Below are 9,394 nucleotides of genomic sequence, written 5' to 3' on the forward strand. Positions count from 1 at the left end.
TGAGTTTAATATTTCTGCTTTCGTGCATTTGTAATATTTTTGTGCCCTAATACATAGTCATATTTTGTAAACATACTATGCACAACTGAGAAAAAGTATGTTCCTTTATTCAATTTAATTTTCTCCTGATTTCTGTTATATCTAACTTTTCTAAGATTCTGTTCATCTTCTTAACTTCTTTCTTATTTATTTTATGGACAGATTTATTTAGCTCTGAGAGGAGAAAGTTGAGGTCTCCCACTAGAATAGTTTTATAATATATTTCTTCCTATAATTTATTTAACACTTTCTTTAAGAATTTCTATGCTATGCTATTTGGTTCATATATATATTTAGTACTGATATTACTTCATTGTCTATAGTTCCTTTTAGTAAGATGTAGATTCCCTGCTTATCCCTTTTAATTAATCAATTTTTGCTTTTGCTTTGTCTGAGATTGTGATTTCTACCCCTGATTTTTTACTTCAGCTGAAGCATAATAGATTCTACTCCAGTTCTTATTTTAACTATGTGTTTCTCTCTGTTTCAAGTATGTTTCTTGTACATAACATTGTTGGATCCTGGTTTCTAATCTGTTCTGCTATCCATTTCCATTTTATGGATGGGTTTCTTCCATTCACATTCAAAGTCATGATTACTAAATATGCATTTACCTCTCTTCTATTTTCTTCTGTCTTTTTTTCTCCCTCTTTGAAGTCTATTTTGCTTTCTCACCACTGCTTTCTTCTATCTGCTTTTTCTTTTATCTCCCTTATTCTTTACCTTATCTTCTTCCTCCTCTACTTCCCTGTTGGGTAAGATAAATTTATATTACCAATTGAGTATATCTATATGTTTTCCTTTTTTGGACCAATTTAGATGCAAACGAAGTTCAAGCATTGCTCACCCCCTACACTACCATTTTCCCACCCACTGTAAGAGCACTTACCTGTATACCTCTTTTATTTGAGATAATTTTCTCCATTCTTTTCTGCCTTTCCTTTTCTCCCAGGGTATCCCTCTTTCTCAACTATCCATTTTTTTAAAAGTCATCTGAACATAATCAACTCATTCCTGCACCCTTGGTCTATGTAGAATCCTATTCTAATTGCCTCAATAATGATAAAGATCTTAGAAGATACATGTATCATCATTTTATAAAGAATGGAAAACAGTTTATTGAATCTATTATGATTTCTCTTTCATCTTTACCTTTTTAAACTTCTCTTGTGTCTTGTATTTGAATGTTAAATTTTCTATTCCACTCTGGTATTTTCATCAGGAATGCTTCAAAGTCCTCTGTTTCATCAAATATCTATTTTTCCTCTTGAATTATTATACTCAGTTTTGCTCCGTAAGTTATTCTTGGTTGTAATCCCACCTCTTTTGCCTTCTGGAATATCAAATTCCAAGCCCTCCACTCCTTTTGTAGCTGCTAAATCTTGAGTTATTCTGACTGTGACTCCATGCTATTTGAATGGTTTCTTTCAGGCTGCTTGAAATAATTTCTCTTTGACCAGGGGACTCTGGAATTTGACTATAATATTCCTGAGAGTTTTCATTTTGGTATCTCATTTAGGAAGTGATTGATTTTTTTTTCTATTTCTGTTTTACCCTCTGGTTGCATTGTATTGGGGCAGTTTATCTTGACAATTTATTTAAGTATGATATCTAGGTTATTTTTTTGATCATGGCTTTCAGGTAATTCAATAATTCTTAAATTATGTCTCCTTGATCTATTTTTTCAGGCCAGTTGTTTTTCCAATGAGATATTTCACATTTTTATTTTTTCATTTTTTATCTTTTGTTTTATTGTTTCTTGATGTCTTGTAGAGTCATTAGCTTCCACTTACCCAATTCTAATTTTAAGGAACCATTTTCTTCTATGAGCTTCTGTACCTCTTTTTCCATTTGACCAACTCTGATTTTTAAGGAGTTATTTTCTTCAGTGACTTTTTGTACTTCTTCTTCTTCTTCTTCTTCTTCTTCTTCTTCTTCTTCTTCTTCTTTGGCAATTTCTGTTTCTTAAGGTATTATTTTCTTCAATTTTTTTGTTACTATATTACCAAGCTGTTAATCATTTTTTTCATAATTTTCTTCCTTTGCTGATCGCTTGGAATTGCAATCAATACTGCTCCTCAGGGTCCCTCCTCCTTTGGTTCTGGAAGATACTGTTCCTCACAGTCCCCATTCCTTTAGGGCTAGAAATGATACTTCCTCTTGGTACTTCCACTCTCTCTTGACTGAAAATGCTCCTTTCTGCCCTTGAACTATGACCCACAAGTAGGCATAGGCAATGTAGTTGCCAAACAACATCTGGGCCTGCTTCCAGTGCTAGCCCAGGAGTACTCAGTAATCTTTTTTTGACCAGTTGACAGGTCACCTTAGCATCTGTGACTTGAGAGTTGCTGAGGCTGCTGCTGCTTCAGTCACCACCACTCAGTCACACCACTGGTGTTTTCTCTGGGTTAGTCTCCATTTCTACGTCACAAAATCTTTCCTAGGGCTGGAAGAATGTCTTACTCTGACTTTTTATTGGTTCTTCCACTCCAGAATTCAACTTGAGGAATTATTTTAAAGTTGTTTGGAAGAGAATATTGGGAGAGCTTGGATAAGAGTTTCTCTACTCTGCCATCTTGTTCTGCTTCCTAATACATGTTAATTTCTTTTGTTTTTTGCTCATACTTAATGATCTAATACATTTGAGGTGGATCTTAAAAATTGATTTGATTTGCATTTCTTTAATTGAGCATTCTTTTTACATGGCTAAAGGTAGCTTTTGTTTCTTCTCTTGCAAACTTCTTATTCATATCTTTAGACCATTTGTCAATTGCAGGAATATCTCATTCTTATAAATTTGGATTAGTTCCACCCATCCATCCATCTATCTATCTATCTATCTATCTATCTATCTATCTATCTATCTATATGTATATTAGAAATGAGACCTTATCAGAGAAATTCGCTGCAAAAATTTTCCTTTTTTAAAATATTTATTTGTTTGAGTAAAACCTTTTTATTTTTATGTAATAAAATTAGTCATCTTATCTTCTGTGATTCTTTCTATTCTGTCCTTGGTCACAACTTCTTCCACTATGCAAATATCTGATATATACAAATATACAAATTTCTTCTTTCTTTCTCTAATTTGTACAGGATATAACCTTTTATATCTAGGTCACATATCCATTTGGTACTTAACTTGGTATGAGATATGAAGTGTTGATCTAAACTTAGTTTCTGCTATACTGCTGTCCAATTTCTGCAGTAGTTTTTGAATCAAAAGTGTATTCTTACCCCAGTAGCTGGGGGCACTGTGTTTACCAAAGACGAGGCTACTAAGTTTGTTTGTTTCTCTATATTGTTTACTTAAACTGTTCCACTGATCCATCTCTATTTTTTAACTAGTACTAACTCATTTTGACAATTACTGCTTAGTATTGTAGTTTGAGGTCAGGTGCTGCTAGGCCTTTTCAAATTTCATTTTTTCCCATCATTTCCATTAAAATTCTTGACCTTTTGTCCCTATATATGAATTTCATTTTTTTCTAGTTCAATAAATTAATTCTTTGGTAGTTTGACTGGCATAGTACTAAATAAGTAAAAATTTAGGCATTATTTTCATTTTAATTATTTTAGTTTAGCTTCCCCATGAGTAATTAATATTTCTTCAATTATTTGGGTCTCTATTTTTGAAAATAGTCATTTATAGATATATATTTCTTGTATATCTTGGTACGTAGGTTTTCAAAGATTTTATACAATGTGTAGTTATTTTAAATGGGATTTTTCTTGCTGCTGAGCTTTATTAGTATTATTCAGAGATTCTGGTGATTTGTGTAGGTTTGTTTTATATCCTGCAACTTTGATGAAATTGTTTCAGTTAATTTTCAGTTGACCTTCTAAGTTCAACATCATATCATCTGCAATTGTGATAATTTTGTTCTTCATTATCTAAGCTTGTTCCCTCAGGTCCTTTTTCTTGTCTTATTACTACAGAGAACATTTCTAGTACTATGTGAAAAAGAAATAGTGACAGCAGGTATTCTAGTTTATCCTCATCACAGATAATGTTGGCTCTTGGTTTTATTAAAGAAAGGTCAATTTATTCCTATGTTTTCTTGTGTTGTTACTGGTATTTTTTTCCCCCAAGAAATTGTTGTTGTATTTGGTTGGAGGCTTTTTTGGCATCTATTGATATAATTACAAAGTTTTTGTATTTTTAGTTATTAATATGGTTAATTAAATTTATGATTTCCTGATATTAAACCAACTCTGCATTCCTGATATATATGTGGTCATTGTATTCTTTGTGGGATATGTTGTGATCTCTTTGCTAATATTTTGTTTAATTTTTTTTTGCATTGATGCTCTTTAGGGATAACAGTATAAAATTTTCTTTTTCTGTTTTGACTCTACTTGGTTTTGGATATCAAGTTCATATTGTGTAATAAAAGGAACTTTGCAGTATCTTTTCCTTTTCTACTTTTGCAAATAGTTTATGTAACATTAAAATTAATTCTTCTTTGAATGTTTGATGTAATATACCTGGTTCTAGGGCTATTTTTCTTTAGGCATATATTTATGGTTCATTTAATTGCTTTTTTCTGAGATTGGTAGGTTATATTCTTTCTACTTCTGGTTCTGTTAATGTAGACATTTTACATTTGTGCAAATATTCATTTATTTCATCATGTAGGTTGTCAGTTTTATTGGCACATAGTTGGACAAAATAATTTCTAAGTATATTCTTTATTTTTGCTACATTTGCTCTGAATTCTTTTTATTTTTTGATATTAGTAATTTGGTTTTCTTCTGTTATTCAAATTAGATTTTTTTTATTATAAACTAGTTTTATTTGTTAAGTCAATTTTTTCTTTTTTCTTTTAACTTTAAGAAATCTTTTCCTCAGTTTTCAAGATTTCTACTTTGCTGTTTAAATTGGATTTTTAAAAATGTGTTAATTTTTTTTTGTTGCATACCCAATTTATTTATCTGTTATATTTGTTGTTGTTGTTGTTGTTGTTGTTGTTGTTGTTAATAGAAGTATGTAGAGACATACATTTCCTTCTAAGGATTGCTTTGGCTACATCTACAAATTTTAGTGTGCTGTCTTACTATTGTTATTATCTTTAATGTATTCATCTATCATTTCTATATTTTGTCCATTGATCCATAAATTCTTTAGGATTAAGTTATTTAGTCTTCATTTGATTTTGATTTTTTACTATTTTTAGTTTTGATTACAGTACTTTAGTACCTTAATACTTTTTTGGAATATAATATAATTTTTATTGTGTTAAAGTCAGTAAAGGAAGTGTTTAATATTTCTGACATTCTGCATTTGATCGTAAGGTTTTTACGCACTACTACATCATCAATTTTATAAAGGTGCCACATACGACACACATATAACACAATGACATTCCCTACTCCCTCCTTTCTATTTCCATTCAATAATCACCAGAATTATATCATATCTAACTTTTCTAAAACTCTCTTTATGTTCTTAACTCTTTAGTTCTTTATTTTTGTTAACATGGTATCTGAGACAAGGTATGTACTTTTAAAATGTTAGTTGATTAACTGAATTTTTAGACACACAAAAAAGGGTAAAAAGACTCAGCAGCACTTGCTGTCAAGAAGTTCACATTCTAGTGGGGAAGACATCATTAAAACAATGCCTGTCAGTCTGCCAGTCAATAAACAAAAGTTAAGCACCTATTGGAGCAGCTAAATGGTGCAATGGATAGCATGCTGGGCCTAGATTCAGGAAGACTCATCTTTCTGAGTTCAAATCTGGCTTCAAACACTTACTAGCTGTGTGACTCTGAGCATGTCACTTAACAATATTTGCCTCAGTTTCCTCAGATGTCAAATGAGCTGGAGAAGGAAATGAGAATCCATTTTAGTATTTCTGTCAAGAAAACCCCAAATGGGGTCATAAAGAGTTGAACATGACTGAAAAACAACTGACCAACACCACCAACAAGCACCTATTATGTTGTGCCAGACACTGTGCTAAGCACTGGGCTATCTATCTATCTATCTACCTACATATCTATCTATCTATCTATCTAGTAAATTGGGGGTAATCTCATAGGGAAGCTCATAAGATTAAGGAAGATCAGACAAGTTTTCTTATAGAAAGTGGAAATTTAGCCGATATTTGAAGGAAGCTTGGGAAGCTAGGAGACAGAGAAGAAAAAAGAGAGAGAGAGTTCTCAACATAAGGGACAACCAGTGAAAATTCTTTGAGTATAGTAATGGAATGTCATGCTTAAGGAACAGCAAAGAGGCTAGTGTTATTGGATCTCAAAGTACCTGAATGTGAAGTGTAAATGCTAGAAATGTAGGAAGTGGTCAGGTTATAAAAGGCTTCAAAAGCCAGAAAGAAGATTTTATAGTTGATCTTTGAGATAATAGAGAGCCACTGGAGTTCATTGAATAGGGGAGTAACACGGTCAGATGGGTGATTAGGAAGAGTAATTGGAGTGGAGAATGGATTGGAGTGGGAAGAGACTTGAGGCAGGTAGATCAACCAACAGGCTATTTCAGTAGCCCAGGCATGAAATGATAATGACCCACATCAGGTCAGTGGAGAGAAGATTTGTACAAGAAATGTTATAAACATAGGTAAAACAGGATTTGCAAATTGATTGGATATGAGAGGTGAGAGAGAGAGCAAAGAATTGAGGATGTTAACCTTGGTTGTAAGCCTTGGTAACCAGTAGTGTGGTGGTACTCTCAACAGTAGTAGGAAAGTTAGGAAGAGGGGAAGACTTGAAAGGAAAGATAAAAAGTTCAGTTTTGAACATGTTGAGTGTGAGACACCTATGGGACCTCTAGTTTGAGATGTTAAATAGGCAGTAGGAGACGTGAAACAGGAAATTGAGAAACAGGTTAGGGTAGGTGAATAGCTCTGATAGTCATCTTCATAGGGATAATTACTGAAGTCATGGAAGCTCATGAGATTGCTAGTGAAATAGTATTGAGAGAAAAGAGAAGAGGGTAGGGGACAGAGCCTTCAGGAACACTCATGGCTAGTAGATGTGACCTGCATAGAGATATATCAAAGACCAAATAGGAGTTGACAGAAGAAGAGAAATAGGAGTGAGCAGTGTCACAAAAACCTAGATAGAAGAATATTCAGGATGAGTGTAATCAGAAGGATCAAAGTCTGAAGAAAGGTCAAGAAGGAGGAGGATTGAGAAGAGGCCATTGAGTTTTCAGTTAAGAGATCATTAGTAATTTGGAGAGAGAAGGTTGAACAATGAGGTCAACAAAGGAAGTAAAGGATAGTCTTCTCAAAGAGTTCAACTACAAAAAGGAGAAAATATATAGGAAGCTATCTAATGGATAGGGATGGATCAGGTGAGGATTTTTTGAGGGTGGAAGATGCATGGGCATGTTTGTAGGTAATAGGAAAACAGTCAGTAGACAAGGAGAGAATGAAGATTAGGGAGATAGTAGAGATGATTGAAGAGGCAATCTACTGAAGACAATAGGATGGAATGTAATCATTTATCCATAGGGTTTGTCTTGGCCAGAAGAAGAGCCAATCAATCAGTCAACAAGCCTTCATTGTGTTTACTACTGTGGCTCTGTATTATAAGAGGACCAACCTGCCAGGGTTAGGCAATGTAAAATACTAGAGGGGACAGAGCAGAACATTTTTTTTCCTGTCAGATCAACTTTGTAATATGGTTCATGAAAGGATGGGGTCACTAAGCTTTGTTTAGGAATGAGACCACCCCCATGGACATGTTCACAGATCTTTGAAGGTTTGGCATAGACAATACAAGCCTAATCCTTTTCTATATCCTCTTTTGTTCTATTCTGTGCCTTCTGGTCTTTCCCAGCATATGGCAGGAATAATTATGAAATGAAGAAATACAAATTTGGGAGAAGGATAAGACCAGACATGGATTGATGAATGGACAAAGAAGGAAGGGCCAAGAGGAAAAATCAATTAGAGAAGTTGAATAGAAAGTGGTGCATGTAGAACAAAGAACATAGAAGTGCTAGGGAGCTCAAAACACATTCAAAAAGCAGATAGCTAAGACTAATCATAAGAGAAACTGAGTATCCAGGAGTGGTCAGGAACAGAAAGAGAACCTAGAGATTAAGATGAAAAAAAGCTGACAGCAGTAGCTAGAGAGAAGAAGGGGGAATGGAAGTGACTGCTTTCATTTTTTTTTCTACAAAGACTGAAATTTAAGTCATTGTGCATATAGTGAGAACATAAAATTGTTCCTAGAAACACTGGAGTTATGAACACAAAAGGAAACCTACTGTCAAAGAGTTTAATTTTCAACTAAAAAGAACTGTGTGATTACCAATAAAAGACAACTTTCCACCCCTCCCCTCACCAAAAAAATGAAGAATGACTCAAAATGAAAAAAGTATCATTTAAAAAAAATCACATCTATCTTGCAAAATGTATAACAGGTATTTCAGGGTTTCACTCACAAGTAGAGATAGTTTCTTCTAATTACACTTCAAATTTGATTTTCCATCTGCTATGATTATACATATTTCACCTTATGCACCTCAGAGGTGAATTTTCAAACTTCATCTGCATGTAAAAAATCCTCATTTTTTAAATGTGTTTTATCTTTTCCAGTCATATCATTTCTGATTCAATTAGCTCAATGATGACTCCTGGGTTTTCTTCAAATTTACTGCAAGGGATCTCTCTATCTCTTTGTCTGTCTCTGTCTTTCTCTTTTTGTCTGATCTGATACAAGGAGGATTTACTGCCTTTCAATCAATTCAGTGAAACATAGTAATCCAAATTTCCCAGAAAAAGGGCATTTGCCTGCTTTTAAAAAAAATAGTAATATGATCCCACATTATCTTACAGGTGTTTTTTTTTTAAGATCTGTCTGGATCTGATAAGTCATTTTTAATTAGGATAAATTAGTCCCATCTTCACAGAAAGGATAGCCATGCCATATGTCTTGACTTTTCAGAGAGATCAGTAAGCCCCTGGGAAATAAGAACATGAAATTACAATGACATATTTAATTTAGAGGAAACAGGAGAGTCCTTCTGAGAAGCAGTTCATTCTCTAATAAGCAGCTAATTATTCTCTAGTCTATTGGACCTTCAGGCAAAGCCTGGAGAAGAGTATTGGTAGGTAATGGAGTATGGTGGTTCACACTAATTACACTTTTCTTTAATCACAGGGAAATATCCTAATCAACCTGATATAAAGAACAAAAATTCAAACACCTTTCAACCCATGTTCTCAGTAAACCTCAGTAAATACTATTGAAGGGAATTTAAGGGCAGTGAATTTTTTAGGACATCTGATATAATTATAGAGATGAAAGTAGTCTTGGAGATCATTTGATCCACTCCTTTCTCTCTCTCTCTCTCTCTCTCTCTCTCTCTCTCTCTCTCTCTCTCT

This window comes from Vombatus ursinus, unplaced genomic scaffold (assembly GCF_900497805.2).
Source record: "Vombatus ursinus unplaced genomic scaffold, bare-nosed wombat genome assembly UNPS02014772.1, whole genome shotgun sequence".
Taxonomy (NCBI): domain Eukaryota; kingdom Metazoa; phylum Chordata; class Mammalia; order Diprotodontia; family Vombatidae; genus Vombatus; species Vombatus ursinus.